The 20,110-nt window shown below is 38.6% G+C and overlaps 1 pseudogene across 1 annotated transcript; it reads left to right on the top strand.

The window, feature by feature from the left end:
* Nucleotides 1–650: 650 nt before the first annotated feature.
* Nucleotides 651–10,088, top strand: LOC309656099 (xylosyl- and glucuronyltransferase LARGE1 pseudogene; annotated as a pseudogene). Its single transcript has one exon. The product of its transcript is annotated as a xylosyl- and glucuronyltransferase LARGE1 pseudogene (transcript).
* The last annotated feature ends 10,022 nt before the right edge of the window (nucleotides 10,089–20,110 follow it).

The following is a 20,110-nucleotide window of genomic DNA, read 5'->3' as shown; positions in this document are numbered from 1 at the left end:
GGGGTTTTTCCAAAGCTGTTTGAGGTTGTAAGTGGAACAAAAATAGCCTATGCTCTGAATTTAGAAACAGAAAAAATAAAAAAACCAAACAGGTGTGCTAAAATATTAAGCATGATGGACAGAATAGCATTAATCTTGTTTCTGGACTTATTTCCCCCTTGGAAAATGTCTTCATAAAGAAAGATTCACTGGGGAGAGTCCAGTCCTCGATGTGTTATTAAAAATTCAGGAGGATCATATTAAAGATTTGAAATGCTTTGATTTATCATAAATTTAATATATGGTTTATCAAATTAGCAAAATAGTTACTTTTAATAATTCTTGAAGTTAATACTGCAACTACTGGGCTTCCCTGGTGGCGCAGTGGTTGAGAGTCTGCCTGCCAATGCAGGGGACACGGGTTCGAGCCCTGGTCTGGGAAGATCCCACATGCCGCGGAGCAGCTGAGCCCGTGAGCCACAATTGCTGAGCCTGCGCGTCTGGAGCCTGTGCTCCGCAACGAGGCCCGCATACCGCGATGAAGAGTGGCCCCCACTTGCCACAACTAGAGAAAGCCCTCGCACGGAAAAGAGGACCCAATACAGCCATAAATTAAAAAAAAAAAAGACTTACTGCCTGTTATAAATAAATAAATAAATAAATAAATAAATAAATAAATAAATAAATAAATACTGCAACTACTATAGTTTGAATAATTTAAATTTGAATTTACATGTTTAATCATTTCTGTCTAAAAAAAAACTTCGTGGAATGCAATGTTAGGTTCACTATTTCTCTGATTTCCATGTAAATTACCAGTGTTAGTAAATTTGCTCGTCACTTAACCCAGTCAAGAATTTATTTAATTACTGAATACTTCCATGTTTTTGTACTAATCATAGAGGAAAAGCTTTTCTAGAAGAAAAAACTTAGTAGAGAATCTAATACCTAGTTCCTTTGACATACTGGAGTAGAGGCTTGGATTATTATTTTAATAATAATAATAAATAAATAAATAATAAATGATGGAACTTAGAAAGTGGGACAGCTAAAAAGAGAAAGGCAGTGGTCCAAAAGCAGATGAGTTCCTAATGGTGACTGTATCCAAGGTGTGACCATGAGAGTGAGTTCCAGAAGCAGAGTGAAAGTACAGACAATGAACTGAGATAAAGAAATTCCAAGCCAGGATAGTGACTGTACGTTTCCCAGAGGTTTATTTATTATGTGCCAGGCATAACAACCTCGTAACAACCCTACAAGGTAGGAACTATTATTATCATCAGCCTCATTTTACAGTTGAGGAAACTGAGACACAGAAAGGTTAAGCAACTTGCCAAAGTCACACAGCTATTCTAGCAGGAGCTGGGATTCAAACCGAGGCTGGCTCCAGAGGTCTTGCTCCCAACATTACATTATACTGCTTTCCCTAGAAAGACAGCAGTTGCCTCTGGGAACCATGGGTGTCATGGCTCAAATCAGGAGATATTTTTTGTGGGAAGGGTGAAAGATAAACAGTCATCTAAAATGCTAAGGGCTCTCCATAACATCGGCAGCATCAACCACTGCATTTATTGAGCTTCCACTATGTGCCGGTTTGTGCTATTTTAAAACAACTGATCCGAGCATAGCAGCTGTAGAGCCAGGATTTCATTTTTTCCGTAATTCCTTCCCTGAAATTTACACAAAAGGTTTTTTTGTTATTAAAAAAAAAACTGAACTAAAATGATACCCTTGTTATTCAGCCTGCTGGGTAGTAGAATCTTAAGTTAATTGATTCTATAAAAATCCAGTGCTTAAGCAGCCAAATATAATCATCTGCAAAATAACTGAACAACTGGTAGAAGCAAATGGTGCTGCACACACAGGAATAACCAGCTGGTAATAGTTTACTTCACAGCCTACCTATGACAAAACTGAGAAGTTTCACCTGACACTTGTCAACCTGGCCAACCTAGAACTATTTATACTGCAAATTATTAGAACATCCTAAGGAAAACATCTAAAGAGGTCAGACTCATTTTTTAAACCAAATTTTAAACACTTTCTAGAACCGTGTGGCTACACGAAAGACCTCTTCTTTGCTCAAGTATTCATCTACATCATGTTGCTTTCTTCCATCAGTTTTTCAACATTTATTGGGAATTATACCAAGAATTACAGCTTGACTGGCAGCATTGCAAAATTTTGTAGTACTTGAGTTATTGAGGGATATAGGATGTCAATATAATGTTATAACATGCTTTATTCAATATTTGTGGCAATAAACTTCAGAATGAACTATGACATACCATAATTTTTTTGTGTTAATAGAGGATGAAGTCACCTACAGTTACATTTTATAGCCTCCTTTTAATAAGTTACAATTTCATCAGTCTTCCTTCAAAAATCTTTATAGGAAATATCTTGTCTCTTCCCACCCTCCATCAAGGAATAACAAGGTCAAAATGCAGCAATAGTAGACTAAGAAATTAGAGTTAAGAATTATAATCCTTGGGACTTCCCTGGTGGCGCAGTAGTTAAGAATTTGCCTGCTGGTGAGGGGGACACGGGTTCAGTCCCTGGTCGGGGAAGATCCCACATGCTGCGGAGCAACTAAGCCTGTGCGCCACAACTACTGAGCCTGCTCGAGCCGGCGAGCCACAACTGCTGAGCCCACGTGCCACAACTACTGAAGCTCGCCCACCTAGAGCCCATGTTCCACAACATGAGAAGCCACCTCGATGAGAAGCCCATGCACCTCAACGAAGAGTAGCCCCCATTCGCCACATCTAGAGAAAGCCTGTGCACAGCAACAAAGACCCAACGCAGCCAAAAATAAATAAATAAATACATAAATAAATTTATTTATTTAAAAAAGAAGAATTATAATCCTCTACAATGTGAATTGTCAAGACTTGATGATCAGCCATAGGAAAATGCAAACACTGATATTGTAATAGAGAGCTTTGGAAGGAAGGGTAGCTCAGAGAATAAAGACTTCTGTTTGAATTCCTGCTACCAGCAATTAGATGTTTGTCTTTGGGTATGTTACATAATTTCTCTGAGCCTATTCTCTCATCTATAAAGTAGTAACTTCTTCCCATGATTTTTATAAGAATTATACGTATTAAAGCATTAAGCATAGTGCCTCATTCAGCACAGAGCGAAATAATATTTCTCTTTCCCACATTTTAATTTGACCTCTCAGCAGCTCTTGACCCAGCTGGCCTCTCCTTCATTCTTGATGATACACCCCTGACCTGTGTCTTCTCCAAACCTCCTCATTCCAGGAAATGCCCCACCATCTGCACGGGAGCTCGAGCCAGCAGCCTGAGCATCACCTGATTCTGTTCTTCCCCCGTTCTCCAAACCTAGGCGATTACCAAGCCCTGTCAATGCTCTATCAAGATGATCCTCATGTTCCCTTTGAATTCAGTCTGAATTTCTTAGAGGTGAGGTTCAAAAATATCAGTAACTTGCAGAAACCTATAATAAAGTCTATTTTAAAGATTACTTTTAAATGAAGGGTTTGATCACAACTAGAGAAATGGTTTAAAGGCAAAAACTGTTCCTTAGAACAATGGTTCTACAGAATATGTCAGTGGGTGTTAGAAAAGAGACACATGGCCAAATAAATTAGGAAAATTCTAGATTAAACACAATTAAACAGATTTTCACTATTGTTACTATTTCTACTCTTCAGACTTCTCATAATTTTTAAACAGGCATTGAGAATCCATAAGAAGAGATTGTTTCTTTTTCCCCTTCCAATCCATGCCAATCCACTCCCAACTACTTTAAACAAAGCACTTTCCTCTAACAGAAGAACTCAAGATTTGGCTATTAGCCACAAAGCTAAAATAATTCAGTATCTTATACCCAGGAATTGAGTTCTTCTTTTAGAGGGAAATGTCTTTGTTTTAAAAACTTTGATTATAGAAATCCTTTGCTGTATTGCAGAACATACTGCAGGATGTGTTTCACAGAACTCTTCTGAATCACAAATTTTAAAAAGAAAAGAAAAAGTAGCAAACTGGCATTTCAGGGTAGGTAAATGTTGGGAAGCACATGTAAGGAAAAATAAATCAGCTACTTATACAATCTTCATGTGCCCCAGGACCACATACAGTGCCCTTACCCATCACTTGTGGGTACAGGAAGTGTCCCATCAATGGTTAGATCAGCAGTTTGATAGCTCAAAATTCCCTACAGAATCTCATCTCCCACCCCCCACCCCTGACACACACACAAACCTTCCCGGGTTTGTTCCCCGCCAGGGCTGTCAGCTCAGTGGTACCCTAAACTGTGTTAGAGCAGGTTGTTGCCCATGGTCCCAGAATCACTCAGCTCTGTGCTGCCCATAGTGCACCACACTCAATGCCTCTGGAACACATCTCTGAGATCTCACTCAAGCTACCACCCACATGATCGCCCCACACCAGCACACTGGCACTGTCACTGGCTGTGCTGTTTACTCTCCAAACCACCCACCCTGACTCTGAATCAACACGAGCCAGCACTATACCTTGTTTCCTACATTCCCTGCTCCTTCCCAGTGCTCAGTTTCCCCTAAAGGCTCTGGCATACCTCCCTCTCCTTGATGTTGCCGACTCTTAGAGGAGACCCTAAACACAGCTGCTTTTCCCATGGGAATATGACCCTTGTAGGATTTCATGCTTAAAACTATCTCCTCCGGAGGTCGTGTGTGACACCAGGATGACTAATCCCATTGTCATTTCCTCAGGGATGCTATAGATCAAGGATACATCCCATGGGCCAAATCCAGCCTGCCTCCTGATTCTGCACATAAATTTTTTCTTAAAATACAGTCAGAGCAATTTATTTTAATACTGTCTATGGTTGTTTTCCACTACAATGCTAGAGTTGAACAGTTTGATACACAGAGACCTTAGAGCCCACAAAAGACTAAAATATTTACTTTTTAAACCTTTACAGTAAAAGTTTGCTGACCCCTCGACAGATGAAAGAACAGAATGGTGTTAATCTTCAGTTAAGCCAGCAGAATTTGAGAATCAAAGAGGAGGGCACTGGCGACAGCAAGAACCTCTGAGCCGGCATCGTGGCAGGCAACAGCTCCGAGTGTGGGCAGCAGCCGGTCACGGAGAAGTGCAAAACAATGCACGTTGCTACTGTCTATGCCAGATACAACATCAGCCGGGATACTGTCACCTTGGTGAAGTCTGTCCTGTTTCACAGGCAGAACCCCCTGCATTTCCACCTCATCGCCGACTCCATCGCGGAGCAGATCCTGGCAACGTTCTTCCAGACCTGGATGGTGCCTGCTGTGCGAGTAGACTTCTACAATGCAGATGAGCTTAAGTCTGAAGTTTCCTGAATCCCTAACAAACATTACTCTGGGATTTACGGTCTGATGAAGCTTTTCCTCACCAAGACTCTTCCTGCCAACCTGGAGAGGGTCATCGTTCTTGAGACAGACGTCACCTCTGCGACCAATATCACAGAGCTCTGCGCTGTGTTCCACAAGTTCAAAGCTGTGTGGCTGACAGGGTCTTGGTGCTCTGGTTGGGTGTCAGGCCTGTGCCTCTGAGGTGGGAGAAGTGAGTTCAGGACATTGGTCCACCAGCGACCTCACGGCTCCATGTAATATCAAATGGCGAAAGCTCTCCCAGAGATCTCCATCTCAATGCTAAGACCCAGCTCCACTCAAGGACCAACAAACCACAGTGCTGGACACCCTATGCCAAACAACCAGCAAGACAGGAACAAAAACCCATCCATTAGCAGAGACGTTGCCTAAAATCATAATAAGTTCACAGACACCCCAAAACAAACCAACGGATGTGGTCCTGCCCACCAGAAAGACAAGATCAAGTCTCATCCACCAGAACACAGGAACCAGTCCCCTCCATCAGAAAGCCTACACAACCCACTGAACCAACCTTAGCCCCTGGGGGCAGACAGCACAAACAACAGGAACTACAAACCTGCAGTCTGCGAAAAGGAGACCCCAAACACAGTAAGTTAAGCAAAATGAGAAGACAGAGAAACACAGAGCAGATGAAGGAGAAAGGTAAAAACCCACCAGACCTAACAAATGAAGAGGAAATAGGCAGTCTACCTGAAAAAGAATTCAGAGTAATAAGAGTAAAGAGGATCCAAAATCTTGGAAATAGAATGGAAAATAAAAGTAACGTTTAACAAGGACCTAGAAGAACTAAAGAGCAAACAAACAACGATGAACAACACAATAAATGAAATTAAAAATTCTCTAGAAGGAATCAATAGCAGAATAACTGAGGCAGAAGAACGCATAACTGACCTGGAAGATAAAATAGTGGAAATAACTACCACAGAGCAGAATAAAGAAAAAAAGAATGAAAAGAATTGAGGACAGTCTCAGACACCTCTGGGATGACATTAAATGCACCAAAATTTGAATCATAGGGGTCCCAGAAGAAGAATAGAAAGAGAAAGGAACTGAGAAAATATTTGAAGAGATTATAGTTGAAAACTTCCCTAATATGGGAAAGGAAATAGTCAATCAAGCCCAGGAAGTGCAGAGAGTCCCATACAAGATAAATCTAAGGAGAAACACGCCAAGACACATATTAATCAAACTATCAAAAATTAAATACAAAGAAAAAATTTTAAAAGCAGCAAGGGAAAAACAACACATAACACACAAGGGAATCCCCATAAGGTTAACAGTTAATCTTTCAGCAGAAACTCTGCAAGCCAGAAGAGAGTGGCAGGACATATTTAAAGTGATGAAGGGGAAAAACCTACAACCAAGATTACTCTACCCAGCAAGGATCTCATTCAGATTCAACGGAGAAATTAAAACCTTTACAGACAAGCAAAAGCTAACAGAATTCAGCACCACCAAACCAGCTTTACAGTAACTGCTGAAGGAACATCTCTAGGCAGGAAACACAAGAGGAGGAAAAGACCTACAATAACAAACCCAAAACAATGAAGAAAATGGTAATAGGAACATACATATCGATAACTACCTTAAATGTAAATGGATTAAATGCTCTAACCAAAAGACCCAGACTGGCTGAATGGATACAAAAACAAGACCCATATATATGCTGTCTACAAGAGACCCACTTCAGACCTAGGGACACATACAGACTGAAAGTGAGGGGATGGAAAAAGATATTCCATGCAAATGGAAATCAAAAGAAAGCTGGAGTAGCAATTCTCATATCAGACAAAATAGACTTTAAAATAAAGACTATTACAAGAGACAAAGAAGGACACTACATAATGATCAAGGGATCAATCCAAGAAGAAGATATAACAATTGTAAATATTTATGCACCCAACACAGGAGCACCTCAATACATAAGGCAAATGCTAACAGCCATAAAAGGGGAAATTGACAGTAACACAATCATAGCAGGAGACTTTAACACCCCACTTTCACCAATGGACAGATCATCCAAAATGAAAACAAACAAGGAAACACAAGTTTTAAATGATACATTAAACAAGATGGACTTAATTGATATTTATAGGACATTCCATCCAAAAACAACAGAATACATTTTCTTCTCAAGTGCTCATGGAACATTCTCCATGATATATCATATCCTGGGTCACATAACAAGCCTTGGTAAATTTAAGAAAATTGAAATCATATCAAGTATCTTTTCTAACCACAATGCTATGAGAATAGATATCAATTACAGGAAAAAAATCTGTAAAAAAATACAAACACATGTAGGCTAAACAATACACTACTAAATAACCAAGATATCACTGAAGAAATCAAACAGTAAATCAAATACCTAGATACAAATGACGATGAAAACACGAGGACCCAAATCCTATGGGATGCAGCAAAAGCAGTTCTAAGAGGGAAGTTTATAGCAATACAATCCTACCTTAAGAAACAAGAAACATCTCAAATAAACAACATAACCTTACACCTAAAGCAATTAGAGAAAGAAGAACAAAAAACCTGCAAAGTTAGCAGAAGGAAAGAAATCATAAAGATCAGACCAGAAATAAATGAAAAAGAAATGACGGAAACAATAGAAAAGATCAATAAAAGTAAAAGCTGGTTCTTTGAGAAGATAAACAAAATTGATAAACCATTAGCCAGACTCAACAAGAAAAAAAGGGAGAAGACTCGAATCAATAGCATTAGAAATGAAAAAGGAGAAGTAACAACTGACACTGCAGAGATACAAAGGATCATGAGAGATTACTACAAGCAACTCTATGCCAATAAAATGGACAACCTGGAAGAAATGGACAAATTATTAGAAATGCACAACCTTCCGAGACTGAACCAGGAAGAAATAAAAAATATGAACAGACCAATCACAAGCACTGAAATTGAAACTGTGATTAAAAATCTTCCAACAAACAAAAGCCCAGGACCTGATGGCTTCACAGGCGAATTCTATCAAACATTTAGAGAAGAGCTAACATCTATCCTTCTCAAACTCTTCCACAATATAGCAGAGGAAGGAACACTCCCAAACTCATTCTATGAGGCCACCATCACCCTGATAACAAAACCTGACAAAGATGTTCACAAAGAAAGAAAACTACAAGCCAATATCACTGATGAACATAGATGCAAAAATCCTCAACAGAATACTAGCAAACAGAATCCAACAGCACATTAAAAGGATAATACACCATGATCCAGTGAGGTTTATCCCAGGAATGCAAGGATTCTTCAACATGCACGTATCAATCAATATGATAAAACATATTAACAAATTGAAGGATAAAAACCATATGATCATCTCAATAGATGCAGGAAAAGCTTTTGACAAAATTCAACACCATTTATGATAAAAACCCTCCAGAAAGTAGGCATAGAGGGAACTTACCTCAACATAATAAAGGCCATATATGACAAACCCACAGCCAACATCATCCTCAATGGTGAAAAACTGAAACCATTTCCTCTAAGATCAGGAACAAGACAAGGTTGTCCACTCTCACCACTAATATTCAACATAGTTTTGGAAGTTTTAGCCACAGAAATCAGAGAAGAAAAAGAAGTAAAAGGAATCCAAATGGGGAAAGTAGAAGTAAAGCTGTCACTGTTTGCAGATGAGATGATACTATACATAGAGAATCCTAAAGATGCTACCAGAAAACTACTAGAGCTAATCAATGAATTTGGTAAAGTAGCAGGATACAAAATTAAGGCACAGAAATCTCTTACATTCCTATACACAAGTGATGAAAAATCTGAAAGAGAAATTAAGGAATCACTCCCATTTACCACTGCAACCAAAAGAATAAAATACCTAGGAATAAACCTACCTAAGGAGACAAAAACCTGTATGCAGAAAACTATAAGACACTGATGAAAGAAATTAAAGATGATACCAACAGATGGAGAGATATACCATGTTCTTGGTCGGAAGAATCAACATTCTGAAAATGACTATACTACCCAAAGCAATCGACAGATTCAATGCAGTCCCTATCAAACTAACAATGGCATTTTTCACAGAACTAGAACAAAAAATTTCACAATTTGTATGGAACAAAAAAGACACCGAATAGCCAAAGCAATCTTGAGAAAGAAAAATGGAGCTGGAAGAATCAGGCTCCCTGACTTCAGACTACACTACAAAGCTACAGTAATCAAGACAGTATGGTACTCTCACAAAAACAGAAATATAGGGTCAATGGAACAGGATAGAAACCCAGAGATAAACCCACAGACGTACGGTCACCTTATTTTTTTTTTTTTTTAAAGCTTAATGGCATTTTTATGGAGGAATTTTTTTTTAATTTATTTATTTATATATTTTTGGCTGTGTTGGGTCTTCGCTTTCTGTGCAAGGGCTTACTCTAGTTGCGGCAAGTGGGGACCACTCTTCATCGCGGTGCGCAGGCCTCACTGTCGCGGCCTCTCTTGTTTCGGAGCACAGGCTCCAGACACGCAGGCTCAGTAGTTGTGGCTCACGGGCCTGGTTGCTCTGCAGCATGTGGGACCTTCCCAGACCAGGGCTCAAACCCGTGTCCCCTGCATGGGTAGGCAGATTCTCAACCACTGCGCCACCAGAGAAGCCCTGGTCACCTTATTTTTGATAAAGGAGGCAAGAATATACAATGGAGAAAACACAGCATCTTCAATGAGTGGTGCTGGGAAAACTGGACAGCCACATGTAAAAAAGAATGAAATCAGAAATAAATAAATAAATAAATAAAAGAATGAAATCAGAATACTCCCTAACACCATACACAAAAAATAAATTCAAAATGGATTAAAGACCTAAATGTAAGGCCAGACACTATAAAACTCTTAGAGGAAAACATAGGCAGAACACTCTGTGACATAAATCACAGCAAGATCCTTTTTGACCCACCTCCTTGAGAAATGGAAATAAAAACAAAAATAAACAAATGGGACCTAATGAAACTTAAAGCTTTTGCACAGCAAAGGAAACCATAAACAAGACAAAAAGCCAACCCTCAGAATGGGAGAAAATAGTTGCAAATGAAGCAACTGACAAAGGATTAATCTCCAAAATTTACAAGTAGCTCATGCAGCTCAATATCAAAAACACAAACAACCCAATCCAAAAATGGGCAGAAGACCTAAATAGACATTTCTCCAAAGATGATATACAGATTGCCAACAAACACATGAAAGGATGCTCAACATCACTAATCATTAGAGAAATGCAAATCAAAACTACAATGAGGTATCACCTCACACTAGTCAGAATGGCCATCATCAAAAAATCTACAAACAATAAATGCTGGAGAGGGTGTGGAGAAAAGGGAACCCTCTTGCACTGTTGATGGGAATGTAAATTGATACAGCCACTACGGAGAACAGTATGTAGGTTCCTTAAAAAACTAAAAATAGAACTCCCATACGACCCAGCAATCCCACTACTGGGCATATACCCTTAGAAAGCCATAATTCAAGAAGAGTCATGTACCACAATGTTAACTGCAGCTCTATTTACAATAGCCAGGACATGGAAGCAACCTAAGTGTCCATCAACAGATGAATGGATAAAGAGGATGTGGCACATATATACAATGGAATATTACTCAGCCATAAAAAGAAACGAAATTGAGTTATTTATAGTGAGGTGGATGGACACAGAGTCTGTCATACAGAGTGAAGTAAGTCAGAAAGAGAAAAACAAATACCGTATGCTAACACATATATACGGAATCTAAAAAAAAAAAATAGTTCTGAAGAACCTAGGGGCAGGACAGGAATAAAGACGCAGACAGAGAGAATGGACTTGGACATGGGGAGTGGGAAGGTAAGCTGGGACAAAGTGAGAGAGTGGCATGGACATATATACACTACCAAATGTAAAACAGATAGCTAGTGGGAAGCAGCCACATAGCACAGGGAGATCAGCTCAGTGCTTTGTGACCACCTAGAGGGGTGGGACACGGAGAGTGGGAGGGAGATGCAAGAGGGAGGTGATATGCAGATATATGTATATGTATAGCTTATTCACTTTGTTATAAAGCAGAAACTAACACACCATTGTAAAGCAATTATACTCCAATAAGGATGTTCAAAAACAAAAACAAGAAAGAAAGAATTAAAGGATAAAACACTATTCTAGCACATGCCTGGGACACTGTAGGCCACTCTGATCATGAAATCTAAATAAACAGTCAGAATGAAAGCCTACATGGGAATGATAAACCCCAAAATGAGGATCACAACTATCTCTGGGTAAAGGGATAAGAATGTGCTCGTGGAAGGGTAGAGATAATTTCAATTATATTTACAACAATGGTTTCTTCGATTGAATAAGAAGTACAATGGTTTCTTAGGTTGAACGATAAGTACAAAAAGGTTCGTTTCTCTGCATGTGCTACATGTCTTCCAGATCCACTTGCCCCTTCACCCCTTCATCTCCAAGTCATGGTAGGTGACCTAGGTGGACTGCATCAAAAGGCTCCGTTGCCTCCTGCCTTATGACTGCGTCTGGCAAACAGGCAGCTCCAGCGTGACTCAGAGAAAGGAACTGAAGTCAGGGTATTTGTTCTCCCAGCTTCCTGCAAATTGAGCATGACCCTTGCTTGAAAGCCATAGCGCGTAGCTGGAGATCTCCCCACAGCCCTCTCTGTCTCCAGTAAGTGCTCCGTATTAGTTATTTACCACACATAACAAACTCAGAAACGTAAAACAATGAACATGTACTATCTCACAGATTCTGAGTGCCTCTGCCTCAAGGTCTCTCACGAGGCTATAACCCAGGGTTCAACTGGAGCTGCGGTTTCATCTAAAGATTCAGTTGAGGGAAGATCCACTTCCAACTCACTCATCATGGTATCACAGGTTGCTGGGGTGAGGAATCTCAGCTTCTCGTCATAACAGCTTCCCCATCAGCAGCTCAAGCCATGGCAGCTTGCTTCCCCCAGAGCAAGTGAGACAACAACCTAATCTCAGAAGTGACATCCCATTATGTTCTATTCATTAGAAGCAGTGAGTAGGTTCAGCCCACACTCAAGAGGAAGGGACTACACAAGGGCGTGAACACAGACTTACTGGGAGGAGGGGATGGGTGGGGGCCATCTTAGAGACTGCTCACCACACTTCTCCAGGCCTGGGGCGATAACCAGCTGTTACTAGCTCTATGGTTACTAAAACAATCATCCAGGTTTCCTCAAACCCTGGTTAATAACTCCTTATTAAGCTCTCCTCAAATTATTTCAATTTTCCAGGACCCTGATTTAGACATTATGCTTAAAATTGTTTTGTATGTCTAAAATATTTCTTACTAAAAATATTTTTAAATGTTATAAATATAAAGGATGTGCTGGAATGTGATCTTGATCATAAGATGTGAGAAAAATAGACATGTACTTGTTTACCAAAGCCTTGTCTACAAATCTTTCTTAATGATTGAAATAATGAGTTTGAAGACAAAAACTAATGAATAAAGTGAAGTAGCCTTCTTGAATATCTAATATCTACTTACCTAAAAATATAATGAATTCAAGAAGGGTTTAGATAAATCATGATTAGTCAGTTTTCATTTCTGAAATCTCCAAATATTCTGGATATATTCTCTAGTCTTTTAAAATAATATTATTCTGCCCTCCCACAAAAGTTCCTTAGCTCCACTATCAGGACACAGGATTAGCCATATGATGGCTGATGATTTACCGCTGAGTATGCTCTCCTAGCTCCTTCATCTTGTAATAAACCAGTTTTGTAAAGCATGTGCCTTACAAAAATCACTTTAAATAGTCTCATAAATTAGGAAGGTCAGGATAGTCTAAATTCAACGTAATATTCTATTCATAATCCTAATTTCATGCAAAAAATCACTTCAAAATTTCCATTAACATCCATAATAAAGTACAAGAGGAAAGCAGTTGCAAATTAAGCTTGGAAATGAGGGAATCAAATACTAATGCTCAGAACGTTTGAGGGCCACAAGAATAATATTTGAAAGACTCAGGGCTGAGACTTCATTTTTCCAAACTGCTCAATGTAAAAGACAATAGTAAAAGTAACCTGAGCAAGGGTTTGAATGAGTAGAAAATGGAGACACACAGCCAAAAAGAGGAAGAGGGAACAAGGTTCAAGTCAAACCTTTCAATTATAAGTAATTTTAATCCCTCCTTGTTCCTTACATGAGAAATGGAATTTGTTCTGATAGAACAGGGTGAGGTAAGAAAAAAGAAAATGGAGAACTAGAAAGAAAGATAAGCTAAAAGCAATAATGAAAATTAATCATAACATCTGGGAAAATTTAGACGACCTTTATGGGAGCAGAGACAAAAATTCCACTGAAACTAATTACCACATTTTCAACTTTGACTTTACGTGAAGTATGAATCTAGAGAGTAAAATAAATGTTTACCTTTAATGAAATGACTTTCAGGTAATAATGCATTGCTATTTCACAGACAGGTTGAAAACATTTTTCCATTACTAACATTTTTGCCAGTACTTGACATTTTCCTCAGTCACTGCCATACTTATTAATCAGAAGTTTAGTACTAATGCTAAAATAATTTCCATGTTATTCCTTCCTAGAAAATTATTTTTATCCCAGTAGTATCTATCACATTCTGAAAAAAAAAAAAAAGGGAAGCAAGACTTTACATGTTAGCTCAATACTTACAGATCCCAGGGTTCCCTCCCATCCCTCCTCTTCTCCTCTACCTAAGTATAATTCTCCAAACCAGAATGGAGGCAACTCATTTCTGGAATGTCTAGCCATACAGACATAATAACCAAAGAATAAATCTAAAATAGATGGCAATTTTTATCTTTAGTCATTGGATGAGTTATGAATTTCCTAATCTTCTATTGAAGCTTGAGAAAAACACAGCCAATCACTTTGGAAAAATATTGCTGGTTTATGAAATATATCCTTTGATTATCTGTTCTGAAAAGTATATTTCTAAATCAAGGAAAATTTTCAAAACGGGTATAATTTTACAACTTGGGAATAACTTTTAAATTGCTTGCACAAAAGTCTATAATTGCTTGCACATAAAAATTAACCTATGACATTAAATACTAAGTGTATACTTCAATTAACTATATTTGCCCATTGCAATCATCTGAAAAAGTTTATTATTTTACATTTTATAGCCAACAAATTCTTCCAAGTCTTATAAGCAACCATCTCAAAATACAGTAAATGCCACTGGCCATTAAATAAAATTCCCTAAGGAAGCTCATACAGTGACAGTGATGACTCACCACTCTATGTTTATTAGCAGGTTATAGGTGAGTAAATACCATTGACACTAATAAATCACCTCAGATCATTACGTTGAGAAGGATTATGGTGATAATATCAATGTCACAGCTGTATCACTTATTCCATCTGCATTACCTCGTTCCATGTATGCCTCATTACCTCCTTTTCCCCTATTACTCATTGAAAGGAGGCAGCATCTACTTAAACGTTATGAAAAAAATAGGTTAACAGACAAATGAAAGCCAAAGACTTGTAATGGGAACAGAAACTCTCCTGTGAATGTTAATATTAACTTTCACTTGATTAAAAAAAATGAAGTATTCTTATCTGAGGAGAAACTTTGCCTTGAGTATAATACATTTGAATTATGAAGAGTTTTTGTCTTTTAGAGTTCAGAGCTCCTCATTACCTAGAGAGAGATGACTAAATTACAGAATAATAAGCTGATATATTTGAAAGGAAATGCTGGTGCATTTGATTTAATCAAACGATTATAAAATGACATTATCAGATCTTTCAGACAGGAAAATGGATTCTTTGAAATCGGACATCGAACAAAAATCAAACAATGGAATTCCATTCTAACTCGGAAATTTTTTAAAATATCCACTCAACAAATATTGACGCACCGAATATTTATTGAACCCTACCATGTGCTAGACACTGTACCCAGCACTGGAAACATGTAGATAAGAAGATCTCTGCCCTCATGATGCTTAGAGTCCATAGAGGAAAAAGGTAAGCAGAGAGATTCTGCAACACTGAGAGATAAGAACAGTACTAAACGTGTACATTCAAAGACAGTCTCTAGTTACTGTTATAATAGAGATGTTGTCTTAGTCCCTTCAGGCTGCTATAACTAAATACCACAGGCTGGGGAGTTTATAAACAACAGAAATTTATTACTCACAGTCCTAGAGGCTGTAAGCCTGAGATCAAGGTGCCAGCATGGTCAGGTGAGAACTCTCTTCTGGGTTGCAGCCTTCTCATTGTATCCACACTGGTGGAAAGGTCAAGGAAGCTCTCTGAGTGTCTTTTCTAACAGCACTAATCTCACTCATGAGGGCTCCACCCTCATGATCTAATTACCTCCCAAAGGCATCACCTACTAATACCTTTGGGGGTTAGGATTTCAACATATGAATTTGGGGGGAACACAAACATTCAGACCGTAGCAGATGTGTTGCAGTCTCTTTTAACAAGATATAGGACATTTCTTAAAAGTTCTATTGAATAATGAGCTCATCTTGGAGGTGAGGAAAGTAAAATAAAGTGTCAGTCTATGTTTTAGAAATTATCTCACCATATACTATTAATATCACTTGTTTTGAAAGAAAAATAAGAGACATGTTAATGTTCTGTGAGTCTGATGGGATAACATCGAACTGATGACCAAGACCTGACAAAAAATAAAGTTTTGATAACCACACTCTATTTCCTTGAGCAATGAGCGTCTGTCTCTTCTGTGCCTTACAGAGACATGAGTGGATAGAAGATGAGCCCACACCATTCTACCTCACAGCTGAGGTGTAATAGCCTTGCTGTTAGAAGGACCAGTCAGGAGTTAGCATGAGTGTGTGCATGGAGGAGGGGGAAGGGAGCTCTATGAAGAAGTCTGAGACCTAATCACAGAGACATTAAACCTCTTGCATTCAGATCATTTCCAATCCTTTCTCCTCTAACATCCCCTATACTGGAGTTTGGAAAGAGGGAAGACAGAGATTACACAGCTGAGTCTCCCTCCTCCCAGATGCTTTTATCCTGTGGGGGGAAATGCACTGGTTGACCCACAAAGTTTATGGTTCTGATCAGGAGGGGCAGATATGAGGTGGATCGCTCCATACCACCAAGTCCACTATTTGTTCTGCAACTTTGTCAAGCGCCTGGTGGAAAGAGTGCTCAATTTGGTCAAAACACATAAATGAGTTTGGCAACCTCTTAGAAAAAAACTTGGTCAGAAGCCATCCTGCAATAAGCCCTTACCACAGTGCAAATAGGTTCCTCCTTGTTGTTAGAATTCATGCTTTCAGAGGGTAGAGACCAAGTCTTTCATCATGTCCCCAGGGTTTAGTACCAGTGTGTTTTTCCCTGCATGAGATGCTTCAGAACTTGGTTAGTGCTAAATAACTGAATGAATGAAAGGTTGCCTGAGGGATTCATACTAAAGTCAAATATTGGATTCTAGTTTCCTTATTTTATTTTAAAGCATAACGCATAAGTACATCTGTTTACAGCAGAAACAGGCAGGACAGAATCACTTCCAACCCAACTAGTCACGCCATCACAGAGCAACCTCAGGAGTTGCTGTGCACTTCACCAGGTGGCGGGACCTGCTCAGCATCTTCCAGATTGCAAATCCCATGGAGGCATCAACTGTTTCCATAAGGTTTAGTCAAAATGGAGAGAGGTATTGGTGATCTTCTCTTTGCTACTGATGTGTAATAACATATGGGTAAGTTCATATGCACTGTTCTAAGTTATGGCATGGCTTTTGGTCATACTCTGATGGACTGACACAAAATCAATAGGACTACAGCCAGAAAGTGGCCAGCATGGAAAATAATGAACTCCTACACCAGTTGTTTCATTTATTTTTTTCACTTTTCCCCTGAGAACCACGGTGAGCTATGAAACTCCAGGGTTCCCATGCTTCATTGCAAATACAATCTGATCGGGCTGTCGTACTTATCTTTATTATCTCCTCCCCTACCTTCTAACCCCATCCCAGGACCTAGGACAGTTTCCAAAACACAGTACATCTCATAAATGTTTGTCAGATTACTGGCATTTCTTTGTAGCTAAATATAATACAGGGGAAAATATACATATTCTTAGAAATCCTTATACATTTGAAAATCTCAAGAGGCCAAGGAATGATAATTCAAATGGACTTTATACTGAAAAACCTCAGTAAAGGAAACCAAACAACATCTCATTATCTGAAAGTAACTGCTTGAATCTGTTACAATGTATTTTTATTACTTTTATCAGGTTTCTTTATAACTTTACCCATAACATTTTTAATTGAAAAGAAAACTGTTTAAATCATTGAAATTCAACTGCCTATTTGCTCAAAGAAGATATTTATTTAATTGTTTATTTGTTTCTCCATTAAAAATAACTGGTTCACTGCATGCAGAACTGAATTCTTTTTATGGTATTTCAATTCCTAAGCATATTTAAAAGGAAGAACGATCTGGCATTTCATTGGAGTTTTACTGAATTCTTTGATAATATATAGGCACATTATAGGCATCAAGTTTTTCTTGCTATACTATAGATATCATTCATATCCACCCAGATAAACATTTGGATTAACCACAGTTCACTTATTTTCCTTCAAAAATGATGACTTTTAAACACTGAGACAAGAAATCTATATTTTAGTTTATTATTCAGCATGGCTTCTAGTTGTTTCCATTCTGAATCTACATTACCAGTAAATCAATTCTAATTTTCTCCAAACTAAAATTACTCAAAAAAAATTTCCGCAATAGCAAACATTGATCCAGCATGAAAACTGAAATAATTTAAAATTCATTACTTGTTCTGTTCCCTCACCCATTCACTATTAGAAATAAAATAACTCTTCATCCCCCCCCATTCTATGCCAGTGAAATTGAGCTGCTGCATCATTCTTTTATAACAAAGACTCCCTTTTTCAAACACAGTTATGCAAGACAGGAACAGCTTCTCAAAAAAACACAATTATGTTAGACAATTATTTAATAACTATGTAATTCAAACTCTCCCAACTTTTAGTCAATAATATTTATTTGGTGAAACACAATGAATTTTTTAGGTTAAGTGAAATAGTCTAAAAATTTAAGTATAGTTTAAGCTCCTTTTATAGGTGGTACTATGGACCCATCTGTTTTAATTAGACTTGGGGGGAAAATTCTTTAAAATGTTAAAACTTTGAATAATTTCAAATTTTTTTAAATTATAATAACTTGCAGATACATTATTTAATGTGTATGTTCATGTATATATTAAATGTATCTTTGACATATATAGGAGCAATTATTATAATCCCATTTTATTGATGGAGAAAGTGAAAGACTAATGAGTTGTAAAATGTGTGAAACAAAAGGAATAGGCTCTGGGTTTCCCAGTTCCTAATCAAGTGTATCTCTTCTGATTATTAACTTTTAAAGATTCAAATTCTAAAATGAATTGTGTTAACATCTTCAAAACCAAAATTTCTCTCAGCTACTACAGCAACTTGAAGTTCCAAGATGTTAGTAATTTTCATTTGTTCACATTGGTTCAACTGCTGTAGAGATCAGGTTCAGAGCACTGTGAGTTCAATTCATTTAAAAGCACACATTGGGTTTCCCTGGTGGCAAAGCGGTTAAGAAATCCACCTGTCAGTGAAGGGGACACAGGCTCGAGCCATGGTCCGGGAAGATCCCACATGCCGCAGAGCAACTAAGCCCATGTGCCACAACTACTGAGCCTGAGCTCTAGAGCCCACAAGCCACAACTACTGAGCCCATGTGCCACAACTACAGAAGCCCACGTGCCTAGAGTCCATGCTCTGCAACAAGAAAAGCCACCGCAATGAGAAGACCATGCACCACAACAGAGTAGCCCCCGCTCACCACAACTAGAGAAAACCCACACGCAGCAACGAAGACCCAACACAGCCAAAAATAAAATGAATAAATTTATTAAAAATAAATTAATAAAAAAATAAAAGCACACATTGAGGGAACTCCCTGGCGAGCCAGTGGTTAGGACTCCATGCTTTCGCTGCTGACAGCATGGGTTCAATCCCTGGTCAGGGAACTAAGATCCTGCAAGCCACGTGGTGTAGCCAATTAATTAATTAATTAAAAGCACACATTGATGCCGCAGACCAATATAAAGAAGGAAATGCAGGTGTAGCAATGAGCAAAGATGATGAATACAGGTTGGGAAATACTGAGTGTGGGATCCAAAGAGAGATACTCAGAGTTATTCAGTAGGCAGCTGTGTATATGGACTTACCATGCACCAGTTAATTATGAAGGCACTTGGGACCCAAAACAAATCCCAGTAGGGAAACAAAGGAGGGAATAGGTGTCAGTATCTTTCAGAGTCCGGTTAGGGCATAGAAGTCACACTTACTTTTAATAGACAGAATTTAATATAGATAATTGTTAACTATATATTGAATAGCTGAAAAGGCAGACAGAACTCTAAGGTATCACAGAGGTAAAAACCACAGGAAGCCATTACCGCACCTAGAGTTGGAGAAACAAAGGGAAGAATTATTAAAATTTAGAAGCTTGTTGAAGGGGCCTTGTGTGGGGACCCAGACTATCGAGGAGGGGGCACTGCTTGCCTGATGCTGGTATGTCTCTGAGGGAGTTGGACAAGACTGATCCTGCTAGCATTAGTGAAATGAAAACTGGATTCAACTGCTTCTTTGGACTCAACTGCCATGGCCAGGGTGAAGTAAGGTAAGGGTGACCCTGACAAAATCAAAAAGC

Source organism: Balaenoptera physalus (assembly GCF_965194825.1).
Source record: "Balaenoptera physalus genome assembly, chromosome: 2".
Classification (NCBI taxonomy): Eukaryota; Metazoa; Chordata; class Mammalia; order Artiodactyla; family Balaenopteridae; genus Balaenoptera; species Balaenoptera physalus.
The sequence above is the reverse complement of the archived record's forward strand: the minus strand, read 5'-3'. Positions and strand labels throughout refer to the sequence as shown.